Source organism: Cygnus olor, chromosome 2 (assembly GCF_009769625.2).
Source record: "Cygnus olor isolate bCygOlo1 chromosome 2, bCygOlo1.pri.v2, whole genome shotgun sequence".
Taxonomy (NCBI): domain Eukaryota; kingdom Metazoa; phylum Chordata; class Aves; order Anseriformes; family Anatidae; genus Cygnus; species Cygnus olor.
Genome location: NC_049170.1, coordinates 135,332,829 through 135,352,789, shown reverse-complemented (window position 1 = coordinate 135,352,789; position 19,961 = coordinate 135,332,829).

Sequence of the window (19,961 nt, the reverse complement as noted above, 5' to 3'; positions counted from 1 at the left end):
TATTCTCCTGAAAGCTTGAGATGAATGTCTGTAACTCCTTCCCTTCTTCATTATCCTTGTATGTGATTTGTGGAGGCTTTCTCTCATTGTATTGCCTTCAAAGAAGAATTTTTCCCATGTTCATTCTTGATTTTTTTGTGAAGACATCATGATGTTCTGTTCTAAATCCCCATTCATTTACTTTGTAGGACTTCAATAATTGTATTGATAAACTCAGGTTGAACCCCTGCTTTATGTAGATAACTTCCAAATCTTCCTCTCCATTCCAGACAGACAGATGGAAACCCTTTTCTACATTAGGTCTATCCCAGATAAAAATCTCAACCTGTTTCTTGAAAACTTTCTCACAAATCTCTGGTTGTCACTTCCAGCCTAGGTTGGATAAAACAGCAATTTCCATTCTTCTTCCAAAACTTGCTTCTGTATGCTTTCTCTAGTATCCTGTGCACCAGCACCACCACTCATGTAACTCAAGTGTCCAGCTCAGCTTGGATTGCTTTCTAGGACCTCGCAGCTTGGATGATGTGTATATTTCACACACACTATCTGAAAGTTATTCCCGAGCTACAGATTTTCTAACATCACTGTGAAAAAAAAAAAAAAATCCTTTCAGTCTCTCATCATTTTGCATCTCCCTTTTTCCTTTCTTTTTCTTTTTCTTTTTCTTTTTCTTTTTTTTCTTTTCTTTTTCTTCTTTTTCCTTTTTCTTTTTCTTTTTCTTTTTCTTTTTCTTTTTCTTTTTCTTTTTCTTTTTCTTTTTCTTTTCCTTTTTCTTTTTCTTTTTCTTTTTCTTTTTCTTTTTCTTTCTTTTTCTTTTTCTTTCTCTTTTTCTTTCTCTTTTTCTTTCTCTTTTTCTTTCTCTTTTTCTTTTTCTTTTTTTTCTTTTTCTTTTTCTTTTTCTTTTTCTTTTTCTTTTTCTTTTTCTTTTTCTTTTTCTTTTTCTTTTCCTTTTCCTTTTCCTTTTCCTTTTCCTTTTCCTTTTCCTTTTCCTTCTCCTTCTCCTTCTCCTTTTCCTTTTCCTTTTTTTTTCTTTTATCTTTTCGCCCGCTAAGTGAAACATAGTTCTACTGGTAGTCAGTTGCTCAGGTTATTTTTTCAATCCATTATTTGGATTTCATCATCTTTTCTAGGAATCTCTCTGATGTCTTCTTATTTTCACATTCAAAATCACCACAGCCTGTCCCTGCCTATAATTTCTCATGGTGTGAATGTGAGAAGGCCAATTGCCACCCCCACTCAGCTCACTTTTACTCCTGGCACTTCTCCAATACATAAACAAGCATCTTCGTTTTTTTACCATATTGCTCCTCACAGAGAAAGGAGGTTCCTTATAAATATCTGCTCAGTGTTCTTGCCATATAACACTATTGTCATGCTCACAACACCCAACAGTGGTCAAACAGGGTAGGGCAGAACCCTCCACCCTTCATTCTCATTCTCTATTGTCTCATTTTCTTCTCAAGAAGGACTATAAACAACATTCTACTGGAGAATGGCCTCTCCATTCTCAATTTTCTTCTCAGCCCATATACTTAAAAATAAATAAATAATTTAAAAAAAAAAAAAAAAAGTACTTACAGAACCAAACCATGGTTTAACTTGACTGTATGTATAGAGGTTTCCTCTAAGGAATTTTGGTAAAGCAGCTTCAGTGGCTCTTAGTGCCCATTCCTCTGCTTTTCAGTAGCTACAAGTATGCCTCTGGGCCTTACCAGAGCATTACAATGAGCTGGAACTACCTTATAAGCAAGGCCATTTCAGAAGAAGCACAATCAAAGTGCTAAGCCTGGTCTAGCCTACACTGCTGGGTCTCACTTGGAGTTAACCCCAGGTTCTCTACAGAACACTGTTCTGTGCAGGGCAAACATACCTTTAAATGCTACATTCCTATTGGTTTTCACCCCCTTGTAAAATTTCACACATTTTCTCCAGGAAACAATTTTAGTGTTCACGTTATGCTGCATTTGAAAAAATATATATCTTCTGACATGTGGCACACATCCATCCATTCCCTCATACATGATGTTTGGTTATTTTCTGAGTAGAAGTCAAATGCAAGAACATCTCACCTGTTAAAAGAAGATTGATTTTTTTTTTATTTTTTTTTTTTAGCAGAGACAATAAGCAATATACAATATTTTGAGTGTCACATCCCATTGTGTAAATCAACAAGTAAGCTTGGACCTCGCCATTCTCCATTAAAATCTCATTGTGGTTCACAATGTGGTAAAGCACTCCTTCCCCCAAGCCATTCTGTGGGCTAATCAGACTGAGTTAAATAGAGCTGCATGTTTGTGTTTTTCCTTTCCTCCTGCTTATTCAAGAGACAAACAAGTCAAGTTGTGACACTAAGCAGTGTTACAGTGAGAGCAAACTGCTGAAAAAGAAGTTTTCTGTAAAACACACAGTAAGGAACGTAGAACAAAAAAGCCACATTATGCTCTTTTGTATCTAGTTGACTTTGCAATCACAAGAAACCATCTCATCTTCCTCTGCCTGGCTTCTTGTTACAGCCTGAAAGACCTTATGCATGTCTTCATGGTGGCATTATGTATGGCTTCTCTCTGGAAGGTGTCTAGAAAGCAAGGGGCAGGAACTACTGTAGCATAAAAGCAGAGTGTTTATCAAGAGGTTGAAGACATGGAGACTTCGTCTCTCATAGATTTGCTCCAAAATTCAGGTCTAATTCTATCAGGACATTTAAACAATTTCCCTTTAATGCCACATAGATGGTTTTTAAACAGCTTAGCAGGTACCATATGCATCAATTACAGTTTTATTGGGTGCTGCTTGCTAGCACTGCTGAATTTGGATTGGCTACCATCTGTTTAGAAGCTTAGAAAAAAAACTGCTATTGCCTGAGATATCGTTGCAGGTTAGCAGTTTTTGTGATGTTGTTCAGAACCTGCCTTAAAATATCCTGGAAACAGTCACTGAAATAGCAGCACTAGACCTGAAAATGTATCCTTAACCTGAAAGGATATTGTTGCAAGACTAAAGTGGTAATGTAGCTGGGAAAAATGTTTTAAACACAAACATGTTACTTCTTTATTATTTTAAACATAAAAGACATAACACAATAGAGGAGATTTATTATGCCTTTAGGAAAATGTCAAAAAGATAGCACAACAAAGCTTTAGGTTGCAAGGGAAAGGCTTCCAACCTGGGAAGGAAGATGCTGACTTCTTGGATGAGGAGGAGTCAGGTAGGTGAATATGAGCAAGGATTAACCTTTCAGAGGAGTGCCCATGAGGTACAAAACCAAATTTCAATGGAAAGGTATGACTGAAAAAAATAACTTGTCTTCTCCATTCTTCTCTGTTGATCACACTATGTTTGTTTTTGTTTGTTTGTTTGGCTTTGTTTATTTTGGTTTGATTTGGCTAGATTTGGTGGGGGGAAGGGAGTTTTTTTGATATTACATTATCTCCATAGTTGCAAACAAAAGACAGTAATATAGATGACAAATGGTCAAATGAAATTCTGGGACATAATATTTTACACAGGTTCAGAAGTTAAGCAAAAGATTCTGAATCAGTCTTTGGTGCAGTGTGCTTGCCCTCCTTTTGGACTTACATGTGAGAAGACTGAAATTACTTTTACTTGATTGCAGCAGAAAGCTCCCTATTACATTGTTGTGGATATTTTTTTTTCAACCATTTCGAGAAACTGCAAATAGTTTCCTACAACTGTGTGAAAGTCCATGCACTAAATCAGAGGTACACTGACCTATGTAAGTTCCCTGCCATTTTTATTTTCTTGATTATATGACAAATGCGTGAGAGCTTATAAAGCACTTACCTTGGATGAAGTTGTAGGTTCCTTTTTTTGAGCTAGATGTACCTTTCCCAAAAATGACTTTCAATAAAAAGCTAGGCAATATAAGGAATTCAGACGTAATTCTCCCTTGGCAGTTTACACAGCCCAGTGGAGGACTCCTAATACAGTCTTTATCTATCTCAACTATTTTATTCCAGCAAAGAATTCAGAGGAACTCTGAGCTTTCCATGCCCAAAAAAAAAAAAAAAAACAACAACAACAACAACAAAAAAAAACTTCCAAGGGAATCACTGCTCTGCGCTTTTCTAGCTCCAGCATCACAGATGCAAGACATGTTGAAGTGCTTGCCCCATCCTGCTGCCAAAACCCATGGTGAAGTTTTGCCTTTTTTTTTTTTTTTTTTTTAATTATCAAGTTTGGCCTGTTTTGCTTTTTCTGAACCAAGGCTGTGACACATGGTGGGATTGGAACACAGTCAGTGGGTGGTTCCAGAGGTGTGACATCATACTACAAGACTTCCAGGGTAAATATTTGCATATACAAAGATCAAAATCATGGGTCTTCAGTATTTACATAAGTAAATGTTGACAATCACTCGTGTAAAGCACACATGTAAAGGTGTAAGCATAACCAAAGCAAATTTATTTGTAAATGCGATTGAATTTACACGTGCATTCTGGGGGAAGCTGGGGGAGGGTGTTTGTTTTTCCTTTTCCAATTGTTTGCTTTGGCAGAACTTGTGCCACCTCCAACCTTCATATTATTTTGCCTCCCTTTTTTAGTGTTTGCCCTGGGTATCTTAGCAATGATCAAAACTATTTTAAGGTCTTTGTGCTAGCAGCATTTTTGAAGAGAAAAACACAACAACTCTTTTATTATGTAAAACAGTTACAAAAAAAAGAGATAAATACCAAGAAAAAGATTAAAAAAAAAAAAAAAAGAGAAAGTACTTCTGGGTCAGTCAGAACTGCACCCTTTTCCTAATTAGACCCCCAAATTATGACATCCTGGTGAAATAAATAAACACTGAAAAGGCAAAAATGTTACAAAACAAAAACTTAGGTTTTGAATAGTTTCATCTTTTGAAGTTGCAGCTGAAAGCATGTTGGGAAAAAACAAGCTCCTTTCAACCAACATTTAATGGTCTCCCAGAAATGAAGGCTTATCAAATCTCCAAAATACTGGTGAATTGTCTTGAACAAGTAGTGCTGTATCATGCAGATGGACATTGCCTATCCATTTGGGATGACACCAGTGGTGCACTCGGCTGGACTTGGCCAGTGTCTGGCTATAAATATGCAGGTTTCCAGTAGCGTTCATGTCTCTTTGCCTCCAGGCAAGCCCCTGTGAAAGAGAAGTAGTTCTCCACTTGATGCTGAGACATTGGAAATCAGGAATCACTTTTCTGAGAGCAGCGTTAGCAGCATACATCAGCACAGCACAAGGCAGCATTGGTAATACAATTCCTGCACACCTTGATGGGTGCTGGTGTGTGCAGGAGGTAGGCAGCATCATTCATCAGCTCCAAAAGTCAGACAAAGGCAAGGTAGAAAATATACTGGGCTGACAGCAGAAGAAAGAACATATGTAACAAAATTCTGCACTTCCACAGCCTTAGGTGTAAATGGTCAGGTAAGACATATCCTACCATAGTTCATGTTTTAGGGAAGGGGGACAGGCAAAGGTTTCGATGACTACACCTTGTTTGGGCAGTCAGTTACTCAGCATATTATTTCCCTCTTTATATCCCGGAACTTTGGTCTTTGAAAATGCATTAATTTCATTTGGTTGTAAACCACTGCGACCATTTAAGTTATTGCCTGTGCTGTATTACACAGCAAAAATTAATTGTCAGGAGCATAGTGGTGGGTATCAGAGCTCATGAGGGGCAACCTTGTACCCACTGTAATCTTCAGGCTCTGCATCAGCTCCTGTGAAGCAATCTTCCCCTTATGACTGCTAAGTGGCACCTGGTCATCAGGCTTCAGGTTTCAACTACTTGTTAAACGTTCAAAAGAAACTTTGAAATATGATTCATTGTTTGAAACTGTTCTGGTATTACTGGACGGCAGTTTATACTAGTGACAGGAAATTATTTGGAGGGGAGGGTGCCAAGGGAAAAAGTCCAGAATGTGCTTTAACAAGGCACTAACAATACTTATAAGTATAGAGGAATATACAATTAAATACTAAACCAAATATCTGCTGCAAGAGCAACTACAAATGAACCATTGATTCTTTGGACAACTATACAGTGCTCCAGATCTCTTAAATGGTCTGCCAGGTATTGGATTTTTGGCTACATTATTACTGTTTTTGGTTGTTTTTCTCTTTAAGTCTTTTGCGGAGCTGAAGTTTGCTTTAATGCTCTTTGGACTCCTGTTCCATCCTATGTAGTCCCAGACTTCAGAAAGCAAGAAAATACAATCCACGAAGCCATTACTTACCTTGACGTGATTTAAAAAAAAAAAAAAAAGGTAAATAAATAAAGGATGTAACACACACAAACACAAATTTGATAAAACAAAATTACATGATGGCCTTTAAGAAAGGTCAGCTCAAAGAGGAAATCATTCTTCTTCAATATCTTTTTTCACAATTCTATTAATTCGAACATACTTGTACCCTTGTAGTTGTAGAATGTGGAAAATTTCAAGGAACAAAAAGTAGTGGATTTAGGAACATAATTTTCAGATAATCTTTGTCCCAATGGACAGGGTCTAAGTTAGTCTACACTCTTCCCTATCCGTTGTATCTTGTCAAAATCAGCACTTTGACTGAGAAATTACAGTGGTCAAGATCTATAAGCAGCAGCTGAATTTGCAGGAAAACGTTTGTTTTTCCAGTCCAAGTTCTTCAGATCCAAACATCAGCACCAAAGAAAGTTTTCTGATTTTCCTTCATGCTCATCATTCTGTGCCTCCTGCTGAGATAAACTGTGCAACTATGAGCTGAGCAGTCACTGGTTCTCCTCATCACACCTACACTGCATGGTATTGTGAGAGCACAGGTGAGCAGTGTGACACACGTATTCAGGATCTATTAAGGGTTTTCATTACAGTCTGTCAATTCTGGATTTTATTACACTGCCTGTATTTATTTATCTATCTGTTTCATATAACACATTTGTCTAACTGGACCAAATTGTTTTTACCAAACTTTGAACTGATGATGTTCCTCACTCTGATCAAATCAGGAGGTCATTAAAAAATAAATAAAAATAATAATAAAAAAAATCTGTAACAGTAGCAGAGGTCAAGCTCCCTGAAGGTTATATTCATTTCACTGTGTCATTCTACTGCAGTTATGCATTTAAGTAACTTTATTAAAGCCAGAGTAAAGCCACAATCAGTTTCTCTTCAAAAGGTCATAAAAAGAGAGAATAAGTAAAAGCTATATTATAATTGATATTAACATTGACATAAAACTGTTGTTTGCTCATTGGTAGCTTAAAAATGAAGATGATTTAGGATCTGAACAGGTACAATTAATACTGCACATACCTGAGGATATTTTTTCTAGAAGGGCAGAAGCCTGATCCTAAACTTCAGCTACCCCACCACCATGTCTTCAGCTCTATGAGCAGCCTTATCCTTGGCTAGTCAAATGAAAAAACTCCTGGATGAGTGAAAAGGCATTGGGAGGGGACAAGCTAAGCAAAAGAGAAGCTGTTTACTTCTCTTCTTAGGGGTGAAGGTTTAAGACTTCCCCATCCAGAAGAAGAAAAATAGAAATAAAAAAAATAAATAAAAAAAAAAAAGGCCAAAATGTGGGTGTAGAAGGACCTTTTCCCTCAGCTCTCACAGAGCAGCTTTGAAACAGAGGTTTCAAATAAATAATCCTACTGCTAATGTATTAACAACATTCACAGGTGCCCTATGATCAGCTGAGGAAAATAAACAAGGGAATGGCCAAGAAAAACTATATTTTTGACAAATGACACAGCAAAGAAGCCAGGAGTAGTGCTCATCCTTCCTCTGGAGGTTTGGGAAGGAGAAGAGTTGCGGAGAACCAGCTAGGAGCACCTGGCAGGTACAAAAACATTTATATGTCTTTAGGGACAGTGTTTCTCTCCTAGAGTTTGGGCTTCTGGGATTTCATAGACAAAATCTTTTCCTCTGCACCTAGGATTGTATATGTAGCCCTCTCCTACTGGGAGCTGGCAGCAGCTCCAGATCATCCTTTGTGATTTTGACCATATTTATCAGACCATATAATGTAAATATAGACACGTATATGTAAATAATGTTTATGTAAATAAAAAATTTACAGACCATGTAAATATAAAATGAGCACGTTTTCAGCTCAGTGTTCACCCAAATATATTCTGCCTGGTGTTTGCAATAAACGTAGCATAGACAGTACAGAAGTTGTATATCATCAAAACTTTACTAAATGTTATTGAGGAATTTCAGAGTATAAGAAAGCGTTCTGTGTTTAGGGAAATGGGGAAATCATTCAGAGAACTGTTTTTATTGTTTATGTTCAGTGGAATTAAATAGCTGTGTGTATGCATATTTAATAGATTATATATAATGTATGCATATATATATACCCATATATACATGCAAATATAAATGTAGTACACACAACTATGAATGAATGCATCTCTATGTTTTGTCAGGATCTCAGGACCACATTTTGATTACATGCACTTTCAATATCTAACAAAGATATTCTTTCCATTAAACAAATCTCTGATAAATAAGCCCACTTGAGATTTGCATCTGACTTAGGAGCTAAACAAAGTAGATTGTAACCACATAAATAAAGCTTTGTTGTCAATTCTGTATTTGTTATAAAAAAAAAAAAAAAAAGCAAAGAAAAATTATATTTTAAAGACCAATCATAAAATATCTGTTTTGGTACTCCTATTTTACATCTTGTTGTTGTTGTTGTTGTTTTGTTTTATTTTGTTTTTAGTCATTCTGTAGCAAGAAACATCGTATATATATATGGTAATATATATATTACTGTAGAAATAGATAAATCAAACTGCAGGAAATCTTGCTGCCTAATACCATGATTTCACAGACAAAACAGCTTTGCTTTTCTTTATCCATTCTCTGGATATAAGCATTTAAGACCTCTTTCAGTAACCATTAAGATCAATAAAAAACTGACATTGGTTCTAATGTATTTGAGCTTGATCAATGTGCAAGTAAAAGGAAAAACAAAGTGATTATTTATTTTACATTTTAGATGCCAATGAAATCTGTTTCTTTTAAAGTCTAAACAAAAGACATAGGTAGCAAACAGTTTCTGAGTAACACAGTCTTTGTGCAAGAAGCTGTGACAACTGAGGCAATTTATGTTCCTAACATGAGAACTCACGCGTTGTATGGATAGATATTTAACAGTTCACTAAAGTTTATCTAAATAGGGAGCTTTACTGGGAGGAATTAGCAAGTATTATGATATTTCTTACAGTAGCTCAAGTAATGAGATATACTAACAACTTCTTGTGGTCTTCATAAATTAACGTTAAGCAGTTAAGAAGATGGGTACTGGAACCAACTAGCTGTAAAAGTTTGTATCTATTTAGCTTAAGTTTAGGACTTCAGTTAGAAATGCTCTTTTTGCAGTAAAAATCAATGACAGCATACATTGGAGTGACAGGAACTACTTGCATCAAAGTGGGCTCAGTGGTGGGGAGTGCTGATTTCTCATTTCCTCACCTTGGTAAAGAAAAACCTGTAGTTTACACCTGGCAAATGGGATATAAAACATCTCATGACAGTTGTCCTTTTCTTTCCCTCCATCCCAGTGAATCCCATGAAGGTGCTGGAGAGAAAGAAGATGCTGAGAGAGGTGTTGGCAAGGTGATGAGTGCCCACAGGGGTGGGAGATGCCACCAAGGGCAGTTTGCTCTTGCAGTTTTACTACCAGCCCCTCAGCTGCATGGTTCAGCTCAACAAGCCCCTTCATGATCTGAGCTCTGCAGGGTTCAGACAGCCTTATAATGCACTCAGAGGTATGAGCTGGAGGGCAGCCAAGGCCATAATCAGAGGCAATATTAGCCCAGTGCCAGGTCTGGAAGAGGTCAGAGAAGTATTTCAGAGAGGAGCAAAAACATAAAGCAGACAGTTGACAAAAAGTTGGTGAAATAATTAAGTAATGCTGTAGCTAAGGTGAGTTTATTGCAGGAAAAGCATTTTAAATCCTCTGCAGGATGCAGGCCCTCCAGAAGTGATGGTGCTCAGTCACTTCTTGCAGAGGAGAGTGTGTCTTCCTGGGGAGGATGTTCTGGGAATAAGGGAGACAAGAAGAAATATGGTGCTTCCCTTACTGCATATAAAGGAGTTGAAAGTTTGGCTTTTCAAAACTTTTCTTTATAATCTTTGGATAACAGTGACTTGTCCACAATTGTCTGACTTCATGACTTCATAAATATTGCTATGCAGTAAAAAAAAAAAAAACACCAACTCGATACACAGCTTTTTAAAAGAAATGGTCCATGTTTTCTTCAGGAAGGGACTTTCCCTGGAAATGCCTCAGTTTTTGAATAAACCAAACCACACACTGCCAGACTTTCTTTGTAACTCTCTGCTCCTCTGAAAGAGCCACTGCAACCATACTCACAACCAAGCTGCAATGACACACAGGATATGATGGTAGCACTCATCCCTCATAATTGCCTTAGACACAAAGGCTTGGTGTTTTGTTTTCTTTGGAACCTTTGGAACCTTGGTGGCTTCCACCGTGTTGAAGGCCATCCTGAAGAAAATGGGTGACAGCTACACCACATTCTTCACGAAGCTTTCAGCCTTGGAAAGTTGAGGAGGGAACAGCTGAAAATATTATTTAACAAAAATGATTTAGTAAATAACATATTTTACAAGGGATAGCTTTTTTTCTTTGACAGTTACCAGGTTTTATTGAAAGATCAAAAGCTGATCAGCCACTCCCTTTTCAACGGCTGAGCACCAAGGAGTCTGCTTGTCATCAAATGCTAAATGTTTCTTAAAACACCGATAAAAACTGATTCAGTCTTTCTTTGTCATCCATCAGCTGGCCAATGGCTCCATTGCCAAACCTTTGCATCCTGTTTGCTTTTTCTAAATAAGCTATTTCCTTTTCCCATCAACTGATTAACTGCTTTAGTTACTCTTCTATCTTCCTTCTTTACGAGGTAAATTCTAAAAGGCAAGATAGCCATAAGCCATGCTTGCACTCAGGCCTATTGCAAAGTACCACAATTTGGAATCATCACTCTAACATGCTGTTTCTTAGTTCTTTGTATTTGTTTTAGTCAATGGTTTTAAAAGAATGCCACACTGCAACTGTAATCTCAACTTCAGTCCCTCCATTTTCATAGGAAACTGAAAATGTCCATATGCATTTTATATGCATGGTAGATATGAGTTTTTTATAATTCAGTAGAAATTAAATCCATGTTTTTTTATTTAAACTTGTAATCAGTTGTTTCTCCATTTTTTATCTGAGGTGTGATAACACATACATGTTCAGGTTGTAATTCACAGATGAGAAATGGAGCAACTGCTTTGCAAATAGCATTGGATGGTTGGAACAAAGTTTCTGCATTGAGATCCGATTCCCCAGTTCTTTGAAATGAGCAAATATTGAATCATGTGTGAGTTAGAGTAAACCCCTAGCTACGCTGACAAAGTGAAGAATCAAAGAACTACAGAAGTACAGTTTGGGAACCAGCTGTAGCTATAATCTTAATTTATTCTATCCTTGCTTTTATAATTATTGCAAATATTTTAAGAATTGAACTTAGGGTTGTTTTATTTTTGTTTTTGTTTTGTTTTGTTTTTTTCAGGCTAAGAAAGCTGGGAGGCTGGAAGGGAGTAAAGCAAAAAGAAGGAAAATTATTTAACATATTAAACAAGTGCTAAAACATAGTAAAAGAATACTTTGTACTCATTGGAAATGTATTTGATGAATAGAGATGTGAGATTTTCTTTACTTTTGGTACTTGCGCTGACAGTGGAACTAACTGCTCCCAAGAATGATAAAGGATACAGTTAAGACTGCAGGAAGCTGAGATCAGAAATCAAAAATATAAATTGACACTTTACACAGACATTATTTTGATGCTGTCTAACCACACAGAAATATTTCATTTAGGGGTTAGAAAAGCAGTAGAAGCACTTGGAAAGATTTCAGACTTTAAGACAAATTACACTAAATCAGTTGCATAGAAATATAGCTACCAACCTGTCATAGGAAGAACAAAAGCAGTTATAACTTCCCTATAGGTTTAAACAGGCTCATTACTCATTGAAATACCTGGAGTAAATATACTGCACCAGAAGATAGAGACAAGTTATCTGTTGTTAATTATTTTCATATAAAATCTTTTTTTTTTTTTTTTTTTCCAAGTGAAACATAGTTATCATCTTTTGAAGAGGAATGGTGTCTGATAGTTGGGAGGATTTTGTTGAGAAACAGAATGTAAAAATTTTTCTCTCAAGGTCTGTCCTGATATATGAAAAATACTGTTTTTTTTATTAAAGTTATACAATCCTGAGAAAAGTGAAGGTTATTTTCTAACATACACAGATGGGTGTAGTTCTGCAAAATGTTAATCCATTTGGTCTTAAATCTGGAAGACACCTAAAGCAGATTTTCAACTACACAGGTATTTATCTTTGCAACTCTAGGTCTTAAACATGTGCTAAGCACTTAAGTTAGAAAAAAAATATTCATGTACCTCATTAACTTATGTTTTAGACACTACATAAAAACCAGCAACTGTAAATATATACGTGCGTAGGCGTGTTCGCGTCTGTATACGTGTATACACAACTTTATTTCAAATGATATATTAAGCAAAACCTAATGTTGACAGTAGAAGAAAAACACGATATCACAGGTCAACAGGAACAGAGGCTACGCCTGCAACGGACTAAGTAGAAATCCTGCAAATAGATAGCTATTGTCTCCCTGATGAGCCATATCTACCCAACAACCCAACTTCCATGTCCATTATCAGTTATTGAACAGATGGCTGTTCACAGGACTGGGTGAATAATGCAAACCAGTGTTTGCGAACATTGGTTCAAAGTCTGAACGGCTGTTTGATTCAGGCTTGTTCATCCACTTGTTATTCAGTGTTCACAAACGTTCATGCTGAATGGGTTTCTCTTCACATGGATGTTTGGAGAATGGGTCTTTTTCATACAAAAACCTATATTCATGTGCAAACAAGGGCATTTGTGTGTGAACAAGGGTGTTCCTTATTCACCATTGGTTATTTGTGCTTCCCTACCATTATTCCCCTTTCTGAAGTGTTTGTTGTCCACTCAAGGTGCATGACCTAGGTGATCAAACACAAATCAAAAATAAAAGTAACAAGCAGTCAAATTAAGCAGTTCATCACGGTCTAAAAAATAGTTAATCATCTATTAAATTGAACCTTTTCAAAATAAAGACAACTATAGATAATTGAAGAAAAAAAGGAACAATGCATGAATGAGTATTCCCCAAAACGTATAAATATCTGCAATTATTTTAGAGATTAGTACATTTAATACGACGTAGTTACCTGAATGAGAAATCCCCCAACTAGTGTAAGTTTTCAGCTCAACCTGTGGTCAGAAACAGCTGTGTTAGCATAACAGATGCCAGTTGCCTACTTCCTCCCTTCTGCTGGAGGTAATCAGCAGAATGAATTGCCTGAGTTTGCCCTACCCGAAGTAAGCACTCACCTAGGCTAGCTCGGACCAGGTTCAGCTGTGTTCCAGCTGTGATCCCACACCAGGTGTCTTCGTAGTCCTGAACCCCTGGCAGAAAGCTCCTGCGCTCAGTTGGCTCAGTTTGGAAATTGCAGTACGTTTGGGTGATAGCTTTTTACAGAGCTCAGACTGGACCAGCAAGTTTTCTGATGATGACAACTGTAAATGCCATTGAATCTCTATCATTATATTTGTGGAATAAAATATCTAGATGTGAATATGGAGTTGATTTCTCCCAGTAACACAGTTCTAAATCTTCAAGACTTCAGTCACAGAAATTAGTATAAGCAATGACATCACTTTACAATAACAGCAGTTTAAGTCATTCACTCAGCTATTTTTACCTTTTAGAGTTTATCAGTACTAATATTCTGAAACTAAGATTCTTTCCATGAGCCTAAATCCTTTTGAGAGTACAGATGACATTGCGTGACATATGACTAACCTGGGCTTTATTACTACATCATTAATTATTTCTTGTTGCTGCTTGAGAAGTGCTTGACAAACCTGCTCTCACACCTCTATACTACAAGACCACCAAGTTAATGCCCTTTATTTGTGGTTGTCAGTTATACAACAGTTAATTACGAATTATTAAGCTCTTAAACTGTAGAACTAAAACTACAGCAAATAGCACTGTGTTATGAAATCTAACCATTTTTTGTGATGAAGACTTGGTGCATTTTTGCTGTGTTTACTGCACAAGTGCTTTGTGGATGTCAGAAATTTACCATTGCCCTGAACTGTAACCTTTGCATGGTGCTATCCATAACCAAGTGACCTGCTGCAGCTCATTAAAGTTAATGTAATGGATCATTTGCTTCTAATTGTATTCATCAGCAAATTAGACTCACTTTTCAGCTAGCAGTAAGAGGAAGAATGTGGTTAAGTAGACGGAGTGAATACGCTATGTTCTCCTCCTGTATGTTCATTCACTCAAAATTCTGAGTATCTCACATGAGCTAGGATGAGATGACAATCCCTTTATTATGGGGGAACACTTTTGTTACATATGTAGGTTAAAGAGGTTTAGCACTTTACCATTCTACCTTTCTAAAGTGAAAGAAAAGTACTGTTTAGCTAAAACTACCTGAATTCCCACCAAAGAAAGACCTCAAATGCACCAAATATTGTGCACTGTTGTTACAAATTCATCATATACGTCAACAGATATATTGTTAGAATATGTGCTGCACTGTATTAATAGCACTTAGCTCTTAAAATTACTTGATCATCTAAAAATAAGTATCTGGTACTTGTCATTACTTTCCAACACATATCAAGACCATAGGAAGTAGAAGAAGCATTGCTTAAAAACTGCATTTATAAAAAGAAAATATTCTCTTGGTGGAATCAGATTATCAACTCCAAAGCCTCAGAAGAGCTAACAAAGGAGTGGTACTTTTATTAGAAATCCAATATCTTCTTTACTCAGTTTCACATTTTAAAAACATTTATATTAAATCCAGACAATGTGTTGAAATAGTGTGTAGTTAGCATTGTTTTCTATGGTACAATTTGGAAAACAGGAAATATTTATTTATGCATTATAAAATGTTTATTATTGGCTTAGAATGACCAAGTTAGTCACTTTAAACACTTTGTGGTCTTACCACTGCCATAGTCATTCTCCTTTCTGAGGTATTCTTGCAATGCAGCTTTTAAATTCCTGGGGTACAGCACCCCATACAGATCCATATGGAATCTGCCCTTGTAGTGACATACACCAAAACACAAGTAATAAGAGATTATCCTGAATTATCCTACTTCACTGGACCCAGTAAGGTGTGTTGATATTAAATTACTGATGGCCTCAGGAGGCCATCTCAGCATACCCATCTTTAAAATAAAATAATAAAAAATAAATAAATATCCAAGGTAAAATAGATTAGTGTTTAGTAACTTTAAATAATTTATTAATTACAAAGTTTCTAGTAAACAATATAAAAAGAAAATGGTCAAAACTTTGTATTGAATACATATTTCCTTCCCTCCAATTATTCACATTGTTTCAGCTTTCTTCCTTGTATATGGCTCTGACTAGTCTTGAGTTTTGTGCGCAGGTAGGTGCAAATATCACATAGGAATATTTACTTCAAGGTACATCACACAATCCAGATTTGTCTGTCACTTATACAAATTTCTGACTCTGAGGATTGAGACCCGGGATATCCATGGAAGAGAAGCAAATTAAAGGGAAACTGGAGTGGTGCAACTGGATGTGATTCTCATGCCCTCCTGCTACCCTCACTGGACATCATCTGATGCACCAACAGTGGTGGACAGGGATGGTAGGGGCCTCCCTGTATAAACGCACTACAGGTTGTCCCCTGAAAAACAAAAACAAAGCCCACAAGAGAAGTCAAATTGTGAGAGTGGGCTCTGACAGAAAGCTCCTCTAGAACAATGCAGAAGACCTGTTTTTCCATACCTTTGCTGAAAAGAATGAATCAAACCATATGGATTCACAGAAGAGTGTGCTTCACTATTCTTGTGCTCAGAAGTCAATCAGAGGTGCAAGATTCAAAGTCAGGGCTGCTCATGCTCACAAATTTAAAATGAAAAAAAATGTGGTGCTGTTATATTTATTGAGGAAAAGTTTGGCATTACACAAAGGGTCAAAAAGGTTGACCGAACCAGGGTTGAACTGAATCCTTCCTTAAATGCTAAAAACTCTGTGTTACACTTGATGCTTATATTCTTTAGCATCTCTTGCCAAAGGCAGAGAATACCTAAAAACTAATCTCAGGTATTTCTGACCAGCCCATACAACAATTTACCACAAATCTGATGAACCCCTCTCCTCAAGAGATTTACAGTCCAGTTTTGAAACCAGGATATTTTGATAAGGTCAGAATGCTTATCCCAACTGAATCTTGAGTGCCAGTAATGCTGCTGTCTGCTAGCAAAGAAGCCCACCCCAGCAGGCAGAGCAGGAACTGAGTGATCCATAACAATCAGAATGCCTAACCACACAACCTGACTTTTCTTTTTTCTTTTTCATTCTGTAGGATCTTTTGTTCTCCTTTCAGCATGCATACCTAAGGGTGGACTCTGCCCTTGCTAAGCACTGATCCAAATCTTTAAAAAATAGATACCTGCTCCCTTAAACCACTACATCAGATCCAGAAGTGCTCCAGATCTTCATCAAAGATATTTGAGGAATGAATAAGCAGCAGAGAGTGCAATATTTTTGTATGGTGTATCAGGGGCTATTTGCAAGCTGTTAGATGACTAGGTAAGGCTAATATTCCTTTCTTGAAGTAGCTGAACAATGGGCTGACTGGAAAATTTTACCATGTGGTATTTTGCCCTTCTGTTAAAGTGTTTGTCTTGAATTGAATGTTTCTGTACTTGAAATTAAGCATCTGCCCCAGTGCTTTCTTACACGAGGGTCTCTATTTTCAGTTCCAGGACTTATTTGATTTCTGGTCAAGTCACTTAACACCCTTACGCTCCTCTTTCCCCGTCTGTGAAATGTGGAAAATTAAACTCTAGCTGTCTTATGGTGGTACGGTGAGTAATTCAAAAATGTTTGTCAAGCACTTTGAGATCATAAATTGTACTATTATGCCATTTAGCAGATGTGATTCTGTAACACCACAGAAAACAGAGTTATCAGAGAGATCCTTGTGTGTCCATGATCAGGTGCCTCCACCCAGAAACAGAAACCATGAAGAAATAAGGAGACTTACATGCAGTTGGAAAGACTGGCATGAAAACTTTAATTCATGTTTTCCCCCATTATTGAACATATTTATCTATTTAAGGGAAATACAGAGACATCAACAGCATTTTGTGCCTCCATCTTATTAATGGCATGATGCTACTGTGAAACAGGCTCTACCAGAGTCCCAGCAAGTGCCGCTGGATATGAACAACTGTTGGCCTTAGGCTTGGGCTGTACCTAAGGCTGTATATGGACTTTTGGGTGCAGCTTTTGTATGGGCTGAGCAGGAGGAAGGGGTCAAGGACACCCTGGCACCTCCCAGTTGCTTATCAGCCCATTGAGCTCCACAGTGACCTTTCCGAGTGAAACAAAGCTAACATCCTCCTACTTTCAGTGCAGGTTTATATAAAACCAGCCAGAATAGCACAGTGATGACTTCCTAATATGTCCCGAATATTGAATATTCTGTTGAGTTGCCATTTTTAAAAAGAAAACATTAATAAAAACTGTTTGTTAACATTTATGAATCTGAACCACCTTTTAGATGCAGCCACCTCTTTTGTTGTTGTTTTTGTTGTTGTTGCTGTTTTTAAGCAAGATCTAGTTCTTATTTTGAGTGAAGATCTTGGTCCCCAGGAATATCTTTTGGAATAAATTCATGATGCTTTGCTGTAATATGCATGGAGAGAACAAACTTTCTACAGTGAACTCCTGCTCAAAACTCTGCTTGGATCCATGAGGAAAACAAAATTTTAAAGCTAGTGGGAAAGTAGTTGTTCTGCTACCTAAATTTAAAAAATATAAAAGTCTATATTTTCCACAAGAGATAAAAGATTTCATTTTCCATTGATTACTCATGTCAAAGGAATTTCCTTGACAAAAACAAAAAATAATAATAAAAAAATCTAGCATGATGATTTATTTTCTTTTTTAATTGACCACTACCAGACTGCCAGTCAAATCTGTTTTCCAGATTGTAAAATTTCCAACCATCTCTGCCATAATTACTTTGTACCACTAGGAAAGAACAATTACTTTTTTCTTTTTCCTGAAAAGCATTAACTTTTCTTGATCAAACAAACGTTAATTTATGTTGTATATCTGAAAGAACATTGATATATACACTGGACTAAAAGATATATTGTCACTCACACACACTTTACCTATTGTACCATTTTTAATAGTTCTTCTTCTTCTTCTTCTCTCTCTGCGCCCCCCCCCCCCCCCCCCCCCCCCCCCCCCATTTATTCCGGTTCAGTGGGATAAAATCTTCAATACAAAACACCAGGGCATAAAAATGCCATTAACATGAATAAAAATGGCACAGGTAACTCCTTGGTGGCAACTGACTTCACAGTGTCAAAATCACACGATTTTATTGACCTAGTTGAATTTCTTCCCCTCAGAATCAGAAACTTACCCAATTTCCTGCAGGAATGTCTGTACAGTTTTAGTTTAGTTTACTCATTAATGTTTCAAGCTTTTCTACCACAAAGGAACAGACACATGAAAGTGAAAATGTACCTTTTTTTCACAGCAGGGAGCCTTCATAATGAAAACTTGGCATGCACACCTGAGGAGAACAGTAAAGCTTATAGAATTTACATATGAGGATTGTAATGCTATTTTTTTTTTTTTTCAGCTGCAAAAGGAAGTAGAATAAAAAGGGAACATGTGACATGTTGGCACCAAGGTTATCAGCAAGACATAAATTTTACATCTGTGTTAAAGATGCAAAGAGCCATGTAAATATGTACTTTTTAGTGTTCTGGGTACTTACAAATTTTTCATACATATATGACAACTAGTATTATTATATGGGGTTTCATTGTTATATTACTCTAAGGTGTTGTAGAGAATGAATGAGTTTGTTTTCAGGATCTGGGGGAAAAATCTCTCATTCATTTCAGCAGGAGGTGGCTGAAGACCCAAGAGATGGCAGAAATTGACTTGCAAACCTAGGATGCCTTGTGTTTAAAGGCAACTGTTTAAAAGGTTGCGTGTTTTCCCTGGTTTACCTGCTTTTGAAACCTGGGTTCCTATTTTAATATCTGATGTTTTTTGTTTGTTTGTTTGTTTGTTGGTATTTCTTTATTATTGTTTATCAAGAGCTACAAAATAAAATCATGAAAAATAAAATTTAGTTTAGCTATTTTCTTCTAAATAAATGGAACACTGCACTTGAACAATTAAGCACATAAAGGCATCCTTAGATCAAATAAAAATCTAAGTCTGTCTCTGAAAAGCCTGCACAAATTTAGAAGAAAATAACCCTCCGTCACCATCTACTGTGTTTTGTCATTTCTATCCTATTTTCCCACTCCGCACTTTCACACACACCATGACATCTATAACAACCCATGTTATTGCTTTTATCAGCAGGTTAAGTTTTCTTTACAAGTCATCTGTAAGTAATTCACCTGTGGGTATTATTTAGCTGCTATTTTAAAAGAAAATGAAACAACAACAACAACAACAACAACAACAAATCAAAACAAACTTTCTTACAGTTTAAAAACAAAAGTGAGTTTTGAGCATTGCCTGGTTTAATCCTCACAGGGATGTCAACTCAATTCACCTACCTCAGCTTCCCCATTTTTATGCTGGTAATAAAATCATGCTTCCTCTTATAAAGTAGCCTAGTTATTGTTTGAAGTTGCTAATTGTTATTCTATAAATAGATAAAAGTAGTTGGTGAAAGATCAAATTTAAACATATATTGACAATACAAAATGTTTCGTTTCATCTCTAAAATATCATGAATCTTTTGTGCTAATAAGCCATGGGCACATTCATTTTTATCAGTT